General features: G+C 40.1%; 1 long non-coding RNA gene across 3 annotated transcripts; it reads left to right on the forward strand.

Moving 5' to 3' along the window:
- The first annotated feature begins 4 nt into the window (after positions 1-4).
- Positions 5-14,046, forward strand: LOC309630586. 3 transcript variants are annotated; one of them, XR_014245775.1, is made up of 4 exons: positions 5-2,823; positions 11,207-11,463; positions 13,171-13,329; positions 13,909-13,998. It is a non-coding gene; the product is annotated as an uncharacterized lncRNA (long non-coding RNA). The 3 variants fall into 3 exon arrangements; XR_014245774.1 differs by lacking the exon at positions 13,171-13,329 and having other exon boundaries at positions 13,909-14,046; XR_014245776.1 differs by lacking the exon at positions 13,909-13,998 and having other exon boundaries at positions 13,198-13,329.
- Positions 14,047-16,379: the final 2,333 nt, after the last annotated feature.

The raw sequence follows: 16,379 nt of genomic DNA on the forward strand, positions 1-16,379 counted from the left end.
GGGGGAAACAAAGTGATCACACATGTGAAGGCCACGCTAGCATCAGCACAAAGAAGAAATGACACTGCCCCAAGCCAGGAAGACATGAGAGATTTTAAAAAGAAGTAAAACAGAAATGAACAAGAAGTTTAACAGAAGCAGAGAAAATAACAGCACGTGAAAAATATACAGAAGTGATTCAATGTATATAAAATTGATATTCCTGAGAAAGAAAACAAAAGTACTGAGACAGAAAACATATTTAAAGAGAACTAAAAACAAATGTTGAAAAATGGACACAGATACAAGTCTCATACATTGATTAGATGCCAAAGAGTTAGGAAGGAAAAGAAAGAGAAGGAGAGAGGGTGACAGAGCCAAAAGCTGTAATGACTTCTAAGGATAAATCAGAATATGTTTTACCAGTATGATTCTTGTTTGAGTCCATTCTAATAATTGTTACTGAATACTGGAGATAGTAGAGGGGGTCACTGAATCAGTTTAGGTGGAGCATTTTGAAAATGCCAACCACGTGGTGGGGCTGCCTGAGGAAAACCAGTCCCACCATCCCCGGGAGAAATGCTGGCCCCAGGAGTTCTTCCTGCAGAAAGCTCCAGGGCCTCTGTCATGTGCAAAAAGAGAAACAAGCCCTGCATCCCTGTGAAGACTGACCAGCAGGGACTCCTGGTAGACTCAAAGGTGGTGAAATACAAGGGAGAGCAAAGATTTTTGCATGACAGCCCCCAAAATATGAAGTTATTGAAACAAAAACAATAATAAACATAAGCAAAACGAAATTAATTTCTCCCCTTCTCCTAGAACTCTCTTCAAAACTTAAAAAGAAAAAAAAAGAATCTAGCAAAACTCAGATTCATCCAAAATAATTTTACTCCAAAGAGATGGAAATATAAGTTCAATTAAGCAAGTGGTCCTTATGATTTTTGTGCTATGGGTCGCTGGAGAAAAGTCACTAAATTTGAGCAATAAAAGCGAAGTTCCAACTTTTAAAACTAAATTCCCAGGAAAGTCGGCACTGCATTCTTACCGGAGTATTTACTGAATGAATGTGGCTGGTTAGTATGTTCACGACTAAGGAGAAGTTCAATATAGGAAAATGTCTCTGGAGACTTTAATTGAAACGGGGTAGAGTTAGATCACAATCCACAGGATCACGGAGGAGGGATATCTATGTCAGCCTAAGGTTTCCAGAAAGTGTTCCCAAATGAGAAAACTAATGAACCAAGTTCTTTAGGACAGAGTAATGCGATGTTGGGTGGGAGAAAGACTATTTCAAATGGAAAAAAAAAAAAAAAAAAAAAAGCAAGGAATGGTGACATAAATAGCCCAGCATTTTTGAAAAACCACAAGTTATGTGGTCTGATGATACCCAAAGGATGAGTAAGACTTAGCTGGGGAAAACGTGGAGGGAAGAGTATTTTAGGCAGAGAAAACAGTGTGTGGGAAGACCCTGGGGAAAGAAGGAACCAGAGGCACATTTGCAGACCTGAAGGGAAGCATTGTGGCTGGAGTATCCTGAGGAGCAGGAGAGGGAACGCAGGTCAGATTGGGTGGCTGGGAGGGGCTGGCCCATGCAGCGACTTGTGGGCAAGTTAAAGACTGTATTTTGTCCTTAGTTCACAGAGAAGCTATTAAGGGTTTTACAGAGGGATGATATTTTTAAATGATTACATTGGGCACCATGTGGAGGACAGATTATGAGACAAGCATGACCACAGAGAAAACAAAAGCGAGGCTTTATTTGCCCAGGCAAGATATGACAGTGATTTGGGCTAAGTTTGTGGTCTTGGTGTTGAAGACAGACAGATATATGATAGGAATGACAAAATGTAAGAGAATTTGGGTGGCAAGGATCAATTTATTTTACAGCTATAGGGAAATACGGAATTTTAAGGTTTTAAGCTGGGATGCGACTTGATCTGACTATTCTATGAGAACCATGTAGAAGACCAAGAGAGCAAAGGCAGTCTGGATTTTTAAAAAATAAGTCAATGAGAAAGAGAAAGAGAGGATATGATGACAGAAAATATATGAAGAAGATAGAATATTCAGCTCTCGATGAGTGACAAGTAGGAACAACGGAGGGTGGAATGTCAGATGAGCAGATCTCTGGCTGAGGTACTAGATGGAGGGTTGTGACTTTAACTGATGTAGAAACTGCAGGAGGAGACAGGAGATTTGGGTAATAAATAATATATGAATTTCCAGATGTGCTCAGTTTGCAGTGGTACCTGGGGGACATCCCAGAGCATGTAGAGATGGTTCTGGGGCTTGGGAGGAAGGTCTGGATGAGTCAGAGAGTCAGTGAGCAAGGTGTAGGTGGTATTTGAAGCCAGAGGTTTGGATGATTGTTCTAGAAGAATATTTCAAACAATTAGGATTCTAAACCTCTTTTGTTGTTGTTGTTTTGCCCAATATTCTGGAAGCTTAAGGCATATGCCCCTTATCAGAAGCTCTCCCCTCCTGCCATGGGTTTGAGCGTGGCTGCAAGATCACCCCAGTGAGTGTGAGGGGGGGTAGCAACACCACCAAAACAAAATAGACACATTTTTCATAGCCTCCATCTCACCCCCAAGTTATTGAGCCACTAATGTAGATTCGTAAATGCAGGCATCCCTGAGCAACACCAAAACTGCCTAAAATAGTAGCCTCACACAATGGGCTCTCAAAAAATCATGTGCTGAACACAGACCAGAACCATAGAAAATGCCAAGAGAGACTAAGATAGAAAATGGTTGAAGAGGAAGAAGGAAAACTAGGAAAGATGATACCAAAGAAACCAAAAGAAGAGATAAAAACAAAATAAAAACTGTCAAACATATGTAGGTGAGTTTATCACACTTTTCTTTCTAGTGGGGTATAAGTTCTTTTTATGTTATAGTATAGTTGGTTTATACTGTTGTGTTAGTTTCAGGTGTACAGCAAAGTGATACTGAGTTATACAAGTGTGTATATATATATATATAATATATATATATATTCTTTTTCAGATTCTTTTCCCTTATAGGTTATTACAAAATATTGAGTATAGTTCCCTGTGCTATATGGTAGGTCCTTGTTGGTTACCTATTTTATATATGCTAGTGTGTATATGTTAATCCCAAATTCCCAGTTTATCCCTACTCCCTTTCCTCTTTGGTAACCATAAGTTTGTTTTCTCTGTCGGTGAGTCTATTTCTGTTTTGTAAATAAGTTTATTTGTGTCACTTTTAGATTCCACATATAAGTGATATCATATGGTATTTGTCTTTCTCTGTCTGGCTTACTTCACTTAGTATGATAATCTCTAGGTCCATCCATGTTGCCGCAAATGACATTATTTCATTCTTTTTAATGGCTGAGTAGTATTCCATTGTCTATATGTACCACATCTTGTTTATCCATTCCTGTGTTGATAGACATTTAGGTTGCTTCCACGTCTTGGCTACTGTAAATACTGCTTCAGTGAACATTGGGGTGCATGTATATTTTCGAATTATGGCTTTCTGTGGATATACACCCAGGAGTGGGATTGCTGGATCACATGGTAACTCTATTTTTAGCTTTTTAAGGAATCTCTATACTGTTCTCCATAGTGGCTGTACCAATTTACATTCCCACCAAGAGTGTAGGAGGGTTCCCTTCTCTCCACACCCTCTCCAGCATTTATTGTTTGTACACTTCTTAATGATGGCCATTCTGACCAGTATGAGGTGGTACCTCATTGTAGTTTTGATTTGCGTTTCTCTAATAATTAGCAATGTTGAGCATTTTTTCATGTGCCTATTGGCTATCTGTATGTCTTCTTTGAAGAAATGTGTATTTAGATCTTCTGCCCGTACTGTATTTTAACTAATTATTATTTTTATTGAAGTATAGTTGATTTATAATGTTGCATTAGTTTCAGGTGTACAGCAAAGTGATTCAGTTATATATATTCTTTTTCAGATGCTTTTGCATTATAGGTTATTACATTGAATACAGTTCCCTGTGCTATACAGTAGGTCCTTGTTGTTTATCTGTTTTATATATAGTAGTAGTTTGTATCTGTTAATCCCAACCTCCTAATTTATCCCTCCCCCCCAACTTTCCTCTTTGGTAACCATAAGTTTGTTTTCTATAATATGTCTGCAAGTCTATTTCTGTTTTATCACACTCTGTTTTAGTTGTCTCTCTCTTTCCCCTAATTTAAATAGATTTCAGGCTTTTGTCCACCAAAACTAATAATAAGCACTCGGGCAACCATCTCTGAGCTGTATCATAAATGAGGCAAATTTAGGATGAACCATGTTTCCCAGTAAGATAGCCTTCCTTAAACACCGCCCCTTTACCCATCACTCAAAACAAATATCAGAAAGCCAGGGAATGAAAATGATTTCACTCCAGAGATAACTTATTGGTAATAGTAAACCACTACCGAACATTTTTTAAAATGAAGTATTAGTAACAAATTATGTAAGACAAACCCCCCAGACAATCACAACATTACAATACACAAGTGTGGGGAGATGTTGAGACTGGGGATCGCTTAACTGGGCTGGGAGCTCATTTGAACTTTTGTCTTCTGAGCACCTGGCATATGGTAGGCGCTCAATAAATGTCCAACAAAGTAGAGCAAATTGAATTTCCAAACTGAGGAACCGGAGTTTTCTTTACCTTCTGCTTTCAGGAATGCTTCTGATCTGGTATGTCTTCCCTCTGGCGGGCTACCACCTACTCGCTCTCAACACCTTTGCTTAGGCATCACCTCCAAAAGCCTTCCTCCAGCCTCCGACCCCTCTCTTTCCCCTCCCCACAATCATCTCAGGGCTGAGTTAGATGCCCCTTGTACAAACGGCTAAGCAATGGAGGTTCTCAAGGGAGAGCAATTTCACATGCCTCCTTTGTGACATCTAGCAATGTCTGGAGACGTTTTTGGTTGTCAAAATTTGGTAGGGAGGCGCTGCCGCTGGCATCTGTTGTGCAGAGGCCAGAGATGCTGCTAAACATCTACAATGCACAGGACACTCCCCAACAACTAAAAATTATCCAGCTTAAAATGCCAGTAATACTACGGCAGAGAAGCCCTGTGCTAAAGCATTCTTTATCAGATGTGTATCTGTCCTTATACTTACCATGTTGTATTATAGTTCTTTGTTTGTATCTATACTTTATACCCTTTAGAGAAAGAAACTTTTATCCACTTTATTCAAATTAGCTGGCACCACAGATCACAATGTTGTACTTACAAACCAAGGGTCATGAATTAATTTGTTGCTGGAACCTTTTGTTTATTTCTAGTGTCTGGCCTCAAACCTAAAACATGAATGACTGAATATATGTTAGTTAATTCTTGACTACTTCAAATTCATCTCTTGTCTTCCAGCCCAGTCACATGATTTGGAGAAATTCGCCAAATTATCTTAGTATTTCAAATTAGAATCTGTTGTTGTGTGCGATGTGGAGTTTTTATTCCTTACGATTATGCATAAAATTTTAAAAGTAAAGTTTTTCCAAGCATTAATCCTTGGGGTACCATACCACTCACATTTCTCCATTATATGAAGTATCTCTTTCTTTCCTCCACTGGCTTCCATCCTTGCTAAGGCTCCCTAGGCATGGCGAAATAGGCCGCAGGACCTATGGTAATTCTATTGCCCAACAGTTCTCACTGGAGACAGATTTTTGAAAGCCTCAAATGCATTTCCAACTAGGGCCCCTTGTTCTCCCTTATCTGCATTTTCTTTACCTACTCCAAGAACTGACAGAGGTTAGTTCGGTGTAATTTCCTTTTACAGAGAGCCCCTGATGCCTATTCCTCTGTTAGTTTTGTGTTTAAATGTTCAGTGGATTTGTTTTCTGTTCCTTTTTCAGCTGGTATCTTGTGAGGCCCGCTCAAGGGATAATATTAGCTCCTCTGAACAATCTGGACAAGAGATTATCAACCCACCAGGCAGGGGGTGCTGGCAGCGGGGCTCCTGGGAAATGAGCATGTGTCTGATTTCCCACAGAGCTCATCTAACGCTGCACCCCAAGGTATACATATTCCCCTCAACTCGGTGTCTCTGCTGTTAAGGTTAGCATGATATTTACTACTACTCTGTCTTTAAGAAAAGGAAGGGCTTCCCTGGTGGCGCAGTGGTTGAGAATCTGCCTGCCCATGCAGGGGACACGGGTTCGAGCCCTGGTCTGGGAAGATCCCACATGCCACGGAGCAACTGGGCCCGTGAGCCACAATTACTGAGCCTGCGCGTCTGGAGCCTGTGCTCCGCAACAAGAGAGGCCGCAATAGTGAGAGGCCTGCGCACCGCGATGAAGAGTGGCCCCTGCTTGCCGCAACTAGAGAAAGCCCTCGCACAGAAACAAAGACTCAACACAGTCATAAATAAATAAATAAATAAATAAAAGAACGTGAATTTCAAAAAAAGAAAAGGAAGAACGCGGCACAGTAGCACAAACAAGGACTTTGGAGTCCAAAAGACCTGCCTTTGAGACTCAGCATTGTTATTTTTTTGGTTCTGTGACCAGGAACATTCTTAACCCCATTTTCCTTATCTGTAAGCAGGAGGTAATATCTACGTCAGATGCTTAAGGAATTAACACATGCAAATATTTAGCAAGGGATCTGACTGATACCAGGTATTCAATAAATTAGAGCCCCTCCTTTTCCCAATAACTGGGTTATAGATTATCACATAACAGTGAATTAGAGAGTTCAAGTATAAGAGCTACTCCGAAATCCTTTTTCTAATGACAGAGCAATGAGTGCACTGAATCACAGCAACAAATGTGATCCTCTGCATGAAAGACACAAAACGTAGTGAAAGCCACAGTGTGGCTTTTCTTGGGGGACTTCATCTGTGGTCATAGAGCTCCATGGACCCCTCTGATAAAGTATCCCCAGGCAGCTCTCTGTTGGATGGGCAACACACTAGGCTTCTATTCTTCTCAGTTTTCACATGGCTGCCTCTTTTCTCTCAATCTCAAGGACCATAGATTCCAGCTGGTTAATACACTGACTGCATACTGTGCAGTAGATGCTATTTTAAATTAAGGCACTATATGAGAACATGCAAGAAGCACATAAAAACCATTTGACTTTTTTGACATTTCCATGCTTTTCTGCATAAATACTTAGAGGACACCTTCCAAATCTCCCCAGTGGTCCGTCCCAGCTAATCTCAAGGGAAATACAAAACACAGCAGCCAACTCCCAAGAAATACAATAAAAGCAAGTGACTCAAAACCTCAGGTGGCCCCATCCTGCATGTTTTCTTTCCCACAGGATTTTGTGCCTGGGTGATCACTTTTCCTTTAGTAAGGAGTAAACTGTATCTTAGCTGCTGCTTTTGCATATTCGGGACGCCACAGATCTTTGATTGCCGAGACATTGCGTGTTGCATACAGAGCTGGCTTTAATGACGTATTCACGGGAAATTAATCTGCCTCGTCAGGGAATTGACACTCATCTCAGCTGCTCTGGAAATGGGAGTTGCTGATTTGTTTGCCAAGTGGATGGCTTCTCTGAGATCAGCATTCAAATGCTGCATTGTTAGTAATAATAATACGCTAAAGCTCTTCAAACACTCAAATATGTTTCTCCTAAAGCCTGACAAATGCTTTCAATCTTCGATGGTCTGTATTTTAAGTAGGATCTTAGCTCTGGGAACTTAAAAAATTTTTTTTCGTGACGGCAACTTAGACCTGTCTTCTCAGTTGGTCTCATACCATTTTTATATAAATTAAGTGCCTAAAACTCATTTAAGAGGAAAACATTCGGAGGCCCTTTGCATTCCTGTATCCACTCTAGTGAGTTTCTCTGTCAAAAAACATTGACTGTTTCTCAAATATCACTAAGAACATGTAGATTTAAAAAGATAATGAATGAGCCAAGTTGAGGAAATCCCTACTATCCTTTGTGCTCAATTCCCAAAGTAAGAGACGATTGTATGTTTGGATTTGTAACAGACACGACTTATAAACGTTTAGACATTTGCTCATGGCAGTGTGTGTGTGTGTGTGTGTGTGTGTGTGTGTGTGTGTGTGTGTGAAAACAAACGTAGCAAGTCCAATTCTTAGCCCACAACTCAAAGGCGTACGAAGTAGAACTTCCTTTCCTTCTCTGTCACTGAATTCACTTTCTATTTTTAACCTCAGTTGTCCTCAGTTTTCATTTTGGTTCTAGTTCTTTAAGAGGAGATCAAAGGTTGAGGGTGGGGGAGGTCTGATCTGGTCACTGGTTTTAAAATTGCTTATCCACTGTATTATGTATCCACTGTCACATCCTCATGCCCTCTGGTCCTTCATCCAGGACTTGCATTGTCCCTTGTAAGGCTGGAAGGCTGACTTGCATTGTCCCTCATTCCTAACCTCAAGGCCTGGTGGGCTTTTGCCCTTGACATTTTGGTGCCTCCCCTTAGTGCATGAGCATCGTTTTCTTGCTCCCAGATAACACTAGCCGTGGAAATCCTGTGGAATTAACACCCTATTGACTTGTAGGTCACCCTTGAGCGTGTGTATGATTGCCCTTGCTCTGTCTTTTGTAGCACGCTGCAGGGGCATAGTTTCTGCTCCTGTTGGCTCTGCAAAACTACCTAGGATTCTGCATTTCTGCAGTGGGTGTCAGATTCGCACCAAATAGAGAGAGCAGTTTCTCACAAATCCAGCAGTTTACTCTCTCCTGGCTTCCTTCTAACGAGCTTCCCACCCCAATGTGGGAAAAGTAAAATTTGTCTCTAGACAGGGAGCCCTACTCTGAGTTCTTCAGAGGTGTTTTGAATCTGTTGTTTGGGCCACACCTCCCCTGGAAGCTTTTGCTTTTGGCAATAAAAAGGTAGAGATGGCTCTTTTTCCCTCCACTTGTATTATATTAAATCTCTTCCCTAAGGCATTGAGAGCGTAATGGCCTGAGTACTCAAATTGGAGAAAGGTTAAGTAATATAAGGAAACACAGGTATAAAACCTTGGTTCATATTTCCAAATATTGTCACACTTCACTAAATATTACTGTTTTAACTATGTGTCATGCTAAGTATTAACAAAATTTTAAGAGAGCTTTATATTTCATAGAACACCTTATTTTTAGCATATATATGATCCAGCAATCCCACTCCTGGATATATATCCAAAAACAAAAACACTAATTCAAAAACATACATGCACCCCAATGTTCATATCAGCATTGTTTACAATAGCCAAAGTACGGAAGCAACCCAAGTGTCCATTAACAGATGAATGGATAAGGAAGATGTGGTATACACACACACACACACACACGTGTACACACAATGGAATATAAGTCATAGCTAGTGGGAAGCAGCTGCATTGCACAGGGAGATCAGCTTGGTGCTTTGTGACCACCTAGAGGGGTGGGATAGGGAGGGTGGGAGGGAGACGCAAGAGGGAGCGGATATGGGGAAATATGTTTATGTAAAGCTGATTCACTTTGTTATACGGCAGAAACTAGCACACCATTGTAAAGCAATTATACTCCAATAAAGATGTTAAAAAAAAAAAAAAAAGAAATTTTGACCTTTGCAACAACGTTGATGGACCCCGAGAGTATTATGCTTAGTGATATAAGTCAGAGGAAGACAAATATTGTTTCATCACTTATATATGGAAACTAAAAAATAAACAAATGTATATAACAAAACGATATATAAAGAAAACAAACTAGTCGATACCAGTGAGGAGAGGGAAGAGGGGAGGGGCAAACAGGGGTATGAGATTAAGAGATACAAGCTACTGTGTACAAAATAAACAACAAGACTATATTGTACAGCACAGGGAAATACAGTCATTATTTTGTAATAACTTTTAAGGGAGTATAATCTATAAAAATATTGAATCACTATGCTGTATACCTGAAACTAATATAATGTTGTAAATCAACTACACTTCAATTAAAAATTAAAAAAAAACACAAAGCATAGAGCGAGGTACCCTAAGGAAGCACAGACATCTAAAAAAAAGTCAGTATTTAGATACCTATAGGTAAAGGGAATCCTAAATATTAGGTCTCTTAGGTCTTTATTCCAAATGACCTTGAAATTTTCTGACTCTGAAAATCAATTTTCCCAAATTAGGTCTCTTGAAAACGAGTCTCTGCAAATAACAAGCAGAAAGATGAAGAAGGAATAAAAGGATATAAATTGGCCAAAGACCAAATTATATTTGGCTGCTTAGATTTCAGCACTGATTTTACTTTATTTTTCCAACTATGGTAAATATCATGAGACCCTATCAACCCTTACAAGCACGTAGAATGCCTTTTTATATCCTGTTTTCTCTGATTTTACATCCTATAATCATCTTCATCAACTGCCCTTTGCCAAATATTTGTTCCTCTTAGAATCCTTCCTTCCTCAGGCTAAGTTAGTTATCTCTTTCCTTAGGCTTTCCAAGTACCTTGTGTCACTGTTAGAATGAATCACAAGTTGCATTTATTTCAATAGATGTCAATTTTCTCTTTTTCTCTACTATAGTCTGTTTATAAATTTTTTACTGTTTTTTTACTTTTGTATCACTGATGCCCAGCGTAGCATTTGGATGTTCATTAAATGTTAAGTGTGGGGGAAAAGGCAGGTAAAGAGTAAACTGTGTCCTGGTAGAGCTGGGCCTTACAGTTCATTCATTCATTCAATTAGTGAATCAGTCATCCAAAAATACTCCTTGAGCACCTACTATATGCTAAAGCACTGCCTAGGCATTAGCTTTAGTACAGTGAACAGAAGCAAAAAATTCCCCATTGAGCTTACTTTCTAACAGAGAATGAAGACAATAAAAAACAAATAAATAGAGAAAATATCAGTGGTCTGAAGGAAATAAAGCAAAGTAGAGAAAGAGAGAGACCTCAGATTGGGAGGGTATTGTCTTTTACAGAGAGCAGTTCCAAAAGGTCTAACCACCTCAAATAAGGTCATATTTGGGCAAAGATCTAAAAGGATATGTGAAACAGATGATGCAGATATCAGGGCTGGAGGGGAGGAGGGACCATTCCATGCAGAGGAAACAATAAATGTAAAGGTTCTGAGGCAAAATGGTACCCACTGTGTTTAAGGAACAGTACTGAGGCAGTGTAGGTAAAGAAGGGGGATGGCAGCTAATTAGGTCTGAAAAGTCTTTTATGCAGGTATTTTTAGTCTATGACAAAGGTTTTGGATTTTATTCTAAGTGTCATGGGATTTCATTAGAAGGTTTTGGAACATAAGATTGATATGATATTAAATCATGATTGACATGACTTTAGTGTTTAAAGCATCACTCTGAACGCTGTGTAGAAAAGCCCGTATGGGCTCCCGGTGACCGCCGGAGCACTGGCTAGGAGGCCACCGCGATCGTGCAGGAGAGAGCTGCTGGGGGCTTAGACCCAGGCTGGGAGAAGTGGACTGATTCTGGATTCATCTAGAAGACAGAGAACACAGGATTTCCTAACGGAATGGAATGGATGGTGAGATGCACATCTGAATTAAAGATTCCTTCGGGATTTGGGGCTTGACAAACTTGGTAAGTGGTCCTGCTCCATCCTATGAAGAGAACACCGAGGAAAGAGCTAGTTTGGGGGTGTAAGGAAGGGAGCAGATGAATCAAGAGCTCTGCTCTAGACATTATTGGGGAGGAAAAGCTTTCCTTGACCCTCTAAGGGTCCCCAGTTGGGTCCAAAAATTAAACTGACAAAGGCAGATTGACAGGAGAAAAGAATATACATTGTATTAAATTTTTATGTATATGGGAGTTTTCACAAGACAATGAAGACCTGAAGAAGTGACCACAGCAGGAAGCTTTTATACCTTCCAGACAAACAAACAATCCATTTGTGAAGAATTGACAAGACTAAGGCATTTGGGTGAGGGGTAGTAAATGGTGAAGTGGTAGCTAGGAAGATGAAGGTTAGTTTAACAAGGTTTGCTAATCTTGTGAAAGCAAGATTTTCCAGCCCGCAATTCCCTGTCTCTGGTGATAAGAATGTGTTCCCTCTTCCAGATACAGGGACGGTATATTTCACGTGGGAGTTTCATGACCTGTTTCAGAGAAGAGGAGAGGGGGGAACAGGTCAGAGTGCCCTTCCTGCTTCTGCCTTTTAGAAAATTCCTGCGGCTTAGGGTATTTAATATGTCAAGGTGCCCTATTTGGGGTAGCATGTCCTGAGCCCTATAAACAGGTTTACTTTGAGGTGTCTATTTGACATACAGGTGGAAGTGTGGAGTAGGTGGTAAAAATGAGAGTCAGCAGTGTAGGGGAGACTGTGACACTGGGGATGTGAATCTGGAAGTCAAGAAAATGGGTGAGATTAGAGAGAGAGAGAGAGAGAGAGGGAGGGAGGGAGGGGGAAGAGAGGGAGAGAGGGGGGAGAGAGAGGGAGGGGGAGAGAGAGAGGGAGGAGGAGAGAGAGAGGGAGGAGGAGAGAGAGAGAGAAAGGGAGAGAGAGGGAGGGGGAGAGGGAGAGAGAGAGAGATCCGAGGATTGAGGCCTGGGCACTTCAAAGTTTAGTGAAAATAAGTCGAAGAGAAGAGGATGGAGAAAAAGAAAAAGTGTTGCTCCTCTATCTCTGAAGTCCAGGTAGCCAAAGTGTGTCGGAGTTTTTAGATGGTGGTCAGCTGGGTCACACGATGCTGAAAGGCAGGATGGGATAAGGACTGAGAATTATGGATTGACTTTGGCAATAAGGTGGCCATTGAAGACACTAACATAATCAGTTTCAACAGAGTAGTGGAGACTAAAGTCATTGGAGTGTGTTCAGGAGAACTGAAGGAGCAGTGGAAACAGTAAGTATGTACAGTCCTTTATAGGAGATTTACTATAAAAGGAGTAGATAAATAAGGTGCAGCTAGACATAGATTTGGGTAAAGCAAAAGATTATTATATTTTTAAGTTTTAATCTTGAAATGACAGTTGATGCCCAAGATGCTGCAAAAGTATTACAGAGATCCCATGTTCCCTTCACCCAGCCTCACGTAATATTAAAGGTTTAATATAAGATGTATCACATTTTTGTGTTCTTGTGAGAATTATCCAGTGTATTGGGGAAAATGGATGATATAGGATAAATGGAGGTAAGTGTATCTGTAAAGCCCTTTAGTAGGTGAAGGGATAAGATCTAGTACACAAGTGGAAAAGTTGGACTCAAATCTGGGCATGGCATTGTAACTCATGGAAAGACGCGATATATGGTTTTCATATTTATTGGTGGGAACTTGTATGAATTTTCATCAGATTGCTCCTATTTTCTCCTGAAAAAAGAAGTTGAACATGTGAAGATATGATGAGGTGTTGCTTGGTTGGAGATAACGGGAAAGAGTCACCTAGAAGAGGGCCAATCTTTGGACTAAGAAAATGCAGTACGATCACGGTTAACCCTAAGGCCTCTGTAAGGTTTGTGGCCATCATATGAAAGTGAGACTAATCGGTCTCATAGTTTGTTTTTCTTCAGTTATATTCAATTGTTCGGGTGAAGAACAAACGGAGAGTTGAATTTTAGCCAGGGTTGGCGTTTCAACCAGAAAGTAGGACAAAGAGAGACAGGGGTAAGATAATCAGAGATGTGCTTTAAGGAGTGATTTCTATGATGGATCACGGAATCTAAACTGAGTAAGGAAGGAAGAGAGGATATAAGGTAAAGAATGGTCAGTGGCCTGGAAATCCCAGCAGAGTCAAACACTTTTGGAGTTTAGATACTGGAGTGAATGTGCTTGAAGCACAGGCAGTAGAAGTCAGAGAGGGGAATGTCTGGAGATTGTGGAACCAGTGCAGATGTTGGAATAATAAGCACGGAAGGAAAAATCTGAGGTGAAGAATCACCAAGATTATGATAATGGTAGTTTTGGAAAGAGCAGCCATAAACCAGATCGTAAAAGATTTGAGGAAAGTGGGGGAGGGACCCAGACATCTGTGCATGACAAGCCAGAACCACTAGCCCATACGATGCTTTTGTTTTTCTTTTTCTGTTTTTAGAAAAAAACAAACACCCCAGCACCCCCTCTGGACAGACATTGCCATGCAGAAGGTCAACTTGGAAGTGAATGGTTCCTTGAGCCCCTGAGAAACAGGAACCTCACTCAACAGGATGCGTCCCTGAGCCAGGGCTTCTGGCTTAGCAAGAAGAGGTCCGGCGTTCCCGTCAGATTGGAAGTTACGTGCAGGCACTCCTGTGCCCCTGCACAATCTGGCTGGAGTACATGACGAAAATTCAAAGTCTCTGCGCATTGTATGGAAAAAGGAAGAAGCAACCTTCCAGAAGCAGCGACTAAGAATAAGAACACTAACTCCCTTCCCCCAACTCAACTGTATGTGAGTGTGAAAGGAAAGGAATCATTTTCTGTGGAATCAGTGTCCTCAGGGAGCATCCACGCTCAGGTAGAAGAAGGTAAAGATACTTTCACAGACCCATCGTGATGAGCATATTGGGATTTTACCCGTGAAAAGTAATGTGTCTCATAGGCACAATGGAGGGGTCTGAGGATGAGACTGAATCTTGGGCTTCTTGTGAAGATTAAAATAATTTTGGATGAAGAGAGTAATAGGATTAATCCTGATTGCATCTTGAGATGAGATGAATAATTAATTCTAATTATTACCTCCTTTCATCAAGAATTCTGGGACTTCCCTGGTGGTACAGTGGTTAAGAATCCACCTGCCAATGCAGGGGACACGGGTTCAAGCCCTGGTCTGGGAAGATCCCCCATGCCACGGAGCAACTAAGCCCGTGCGCCACAAATACTGAGCCTGTGCTCTAGAACCTGCGAGCCACAACTACTGAGCCCACGTGCTGCAACTACTGAAGCCCGCGTGCCGAGAGCCCGTGCTCTGCAACAAGAGAAGCTACTGCAAAGAGAAGCCCGTGCACCGCAATGAAGAGTAGCCCCCGCTCGTTACAACTAGAGAAAGCCTGCACGCAGCAACAAAGACCCAATGCAGGCAAAAATAAATAAATAAATCAATAATTTTAAAACAAAAAGAATTCTGTGGCATTCTTGATGAAGTGGAAATGCTGGTGGAGTGCAAATGTGATTGACCCAAATGGGCTACCTTTGCCCACCTTTGCCTGACTTGGCTGAGTTTAGTGTGGAAGCTACAAGACGGACTTACACAGAGAATTAAGGGTACACCAGAATATGAATCACTACTACCCTTAAAAAAATCTCACTTATTCTGAATAAATTCATTTAGAATTTGTCTGATTTTGATCTGAGCTGAACTAGAGCTTACTATTTTATGCTATTTGAAGATAAGGTTTGCTCAGCAAATTATTAATACAAATGATATTGCAGATGTTTAACTTACTTAGAAGTACTCTTTCCGTGACATTTGCACATAAATGTGTTAAACTGATACTGTTAATTACAAATGAGTCATTTAATGCGTTATAAATATATATATGAGTGCATTTTCACACAGTAAAATCCTATTTATGATAAATACTCCCCCAAAGTGTACCTCTATAAATATAAAAATGCATGCTTATTCTAGCTGGAAGTGTTTTCAATTTTGTCTCAACAACAGAAATCTTAAATTTCTGCCCAGTTTTACAATCGTAGATAGCTAGTAGCATCTAGTTCTGCTTCCTTTCTTACTTAATTCTAATGAACCCCTAAATCTTTAATTTAGTAATGGCTTATTAACCTATAAGTTACCTCCAGACCTCTTCAAAGAAGTACGCAGCTTGGAGTAGTATCAAAAAACCCTACAATGGAAATTAGTCCTGATTCTGCTATTAACTAACTATCAAACCTCCACAAAATCACTTTACTTCATAAAACATCAGTTACTTACAGAAATTGAACCAGACGAGCTTCTGAAGTTCCTGTCAACTCTGAAGTCCATGACCATTATTAATCTTAAATTAACAATGACGCAACTTTTCAAATGTGGCGTGTAGAGAAAGTCTTCCTAAATTTAATAATTGAAATTCATAAGCATCTATTTATTTAACGTCACGTTAATAATGCTTACTAAAAAGCGGATGATACAGAAAGACCATACCATATTCTATATCAAACAGAACTTTTAAAATAACATTTTTCTAGAGATTGTCATACTAAGTGAAGTTAGAGAAAGACAAATATCATAGGGTATCACTTATATGTGGAATCTAAAATAATGATAAAAATGAACTTATTTACAAAACAGAAATAAACTCACAGACATAGAAAACAAACTTAAGGTTACCAAAATGGAAAGGGGGGGAGGGATAAACTGGGAATTTGGGATTAACAGATACAAACTACCATGTATAAAACAGATAAACAAGGGCCTACTGTATACCACAGGGAACTATATTCGATATCTTGTAATAACCTATAATGGAAAAGAATCTGAAAAATTATATATAACTGAATCACTTTGCTGTATACCTAAAAAACTGTAAATCAACTACATTTCCATAAAAAAAATAACATCTTTCTAATTGAAAAATAAAAGCATAA

Source organism: Balaenoptera borealis (assembly GCF_965194805.1).
Source record: "Balaenoptera borealis genome assembly, chromosome: 1".
Taxonomy (NCBI): Eukaryota; Metazoa; Chordata; class Mammalia; order Artiodactyla; family Balaenopteridae; genus Balaenoptera; species Balaenoptera borealis.